The sequence below is a fragment of the Macrobrachium rosenbergii genome, chromosome 7, assembly GCF_040412425.1.
Source record: "Macrobrachium rosenbergii isolate ZJJX-2024 chromosome 7, ASM4041242v1, whole genome shotgun sequence".
In the NCBI taxonomy this organism is placed as follows: Eukaryota; Metazoa; Arthropoda; class Malacostraca; order Decapoda; family Palaemonidae; genus Macrobrachium; species Macrobrachium rosenbergii.
The window spans coordinates 48,561,081-48,563,580 of record NC_089747.1 but is presented as its reverse complement, the minus strand read 5'-3'; positions in this window follow the sequence as shown (position 1 = coordinate 48,563,580).

The window sequence follows — 2,500 nt, the reverse complement described above, 5'->3', positions numbered from 1 at the left end:
CATTAGCACTCCATGGAAAGCCATCATTTCTTCTGCCGCAACATCTTTCCAGTCATTCCAAATAGAATATTTTAAGTGGGCGACATGCATTGATCTTTGCCATGGCATATTTATTTGTTTCGTTAGCGAGTGACTGAAAAAGTTCTAATGTAAAAACAAGAAAAAAACAAGGGAGAATTTAGTGTTTTTTCTGGTTTCACAAACTGCTGCTTACTGGTGAAACTGAAGTTTGAAGATCATGAATTTCTTCATTGTAGATTTCACTCATCATCGTCACTATCATCTGTCATTTCGACCGAATTGCCCTCTTGCGTTATCATTCTGTCATCACTATCAATACCACTCCGGCTCTGATCGTACAGAATTTTTCTTCTTCAAAGGACGCATTCTCAACATCTGCCTGATCGGAATCGGACGAGTTGTCGCGCGACATCGTCGGCAGCACTCGTTACAAGACGCCTCTTCATTTTCCGTATTCCATCCCATGATATTATAGAATCACCTTCCGATGGACATTCAAAGAGATATTCAAGAATTTCATCATTGCGAAAACGTTTCGCTGAAGCCATGAGTTCGTGAGTAAGTTTACAAAAAGACCAAATTACACGGGCAAACATCAAACAGCGGAGCACGAGAAACGGCAGACGAAGCATTGAACGAAGCCTCCCGGTCGACTATGGTGGTTTATTGTACGGTTCTTTATATGCGTTTCGAAAGAGAAATCAGAGATTTACCTGAGGATTATCAGTATAAAATATGGGCAATTCTCCTGAGAGACATTGTAGATCGTAAATCTCAGATTTTATCTCTGTATGACATTCCCAAGCTTTAGATTAAATAAAGATTATTGATAACTTGGCTGGCCGAGTTTATACTGACATTGTAGTGGAACGCTTGTTTCCTTTGGCCGAGTATAGGTCGGCCACTGATCGGAAAGGGTTAAAGGAAAAGAGACTGATTTTGAATTTATCGAATACATTAGAAACGTCAATAACACGTAAAAAGAGAAATGTATACTAATTTTAGCTTGAATTTGTGTTTGTGACGTCGATTTGCTCATGTTCGAGAATGTCACTTATCAATGTACAAAGAAAAATGCTTAGAACTCGTCCAAATTGGCAAATGTACACGTTATGCGATGTGTTTTGTACAAAGATGTTACCAAAGTAAACATTTGTTTTATAAATGCAACATTTCTGCAATTTGCATGACACCACCGTCAGCAAGTCTGAAATAAACTGTATACTCATTGTAATGAGAACGATTTTTGTTTCTCTTTTTGGGGGTGAGGCACTGGGGGTGTGTTTATGAAGGATTGAGGAAAATCAGATAAAAGAGGAAAGCATAAATGTGTATTTTCAGTTGGTTTGATGGTATAGAATGGTAGGTTTATTTAGAAAACGAAAAGGTTGAGTGGTAGGAAACAGCACGGCCATACTGATAAGTGGTTATGCTTTATTTTTACATGCAATTTGCCTTCTCTCTCTCTATTTCTCTCTCTCTCTATCTATTTCATCCTCAAATACTTCACAAATCTATTGAAGGTGGGTTCACTGTTGAGGAGAGACCTGTAGTTCTTCCTGTTGCATTTGTCTTGTGTTTATTAACCTATTTGTGGTTGGTCTGTATTTATTTTTAGAACTAGTCTCTGTTAGGTGAGATCGTTAGAGCAGCATCTCCTCCCCTACTGAAACACCATTTCCTGAATTAAGAACAGTTTTTGGCACCATCGTCTCATTGACCCTGATTTTGCGTTAGTATTTTTGTTCAAACAGGATTTGATTTTTTCTTCAGTCTTTTCAGATTTTTTTTTTTTAATTTGAAAATGCACCAGAACTTAACTTTGTCTATTGCACAGCTGTATTTCTACCTTTATTATTTAGTCTACTGTGAAGTATACATTAATTTTTCTTCTGTAATAACACATTGTTCTCTTTGAATTTTTTGTTATAATTGTATTTTCAATCTTAGTTGCATATGAGGAGTAATTTCTCCAACCAAGATTTTACGACCCTGTATTTTTATTTATTTTTCACTTTACTGTAATTTGTTTACATCTGTCCTCCAAATCAATTAATTTATTTTGGTTGTATTTATCCACTTTGTATTGTTTAATGCCACTATAGCAGAAGCCCCCAGTACATTCTCTGATCTTATGTATAAGTCTGCCATTGGCTTTAAGAGAGAGGGATAGTTAGCCAGAGGACTCACCAGTAGTGCGTGGAACACCTTTGAAAGCCTACCAATCTCCTCTGTCTTACATGCCTCATCATTCCTGCTTTCCGGATATAGAGGCCACTCAATATAACTTTCACTGCAGTCATTCAGCGCTTTCTGCTGCTTTACTTCATGACGCCTTTATGTTCTTGTAGAGAAAATGAACCGTTTTTTCACATGGAAGATGACTGGTCTTTAAGTGAGAAATGAAATGCCTCGTAAAATACCTTTATTTACGCAGTAGATCTACAGCTACACGTTATACTTGGCGAAATATCTGCTG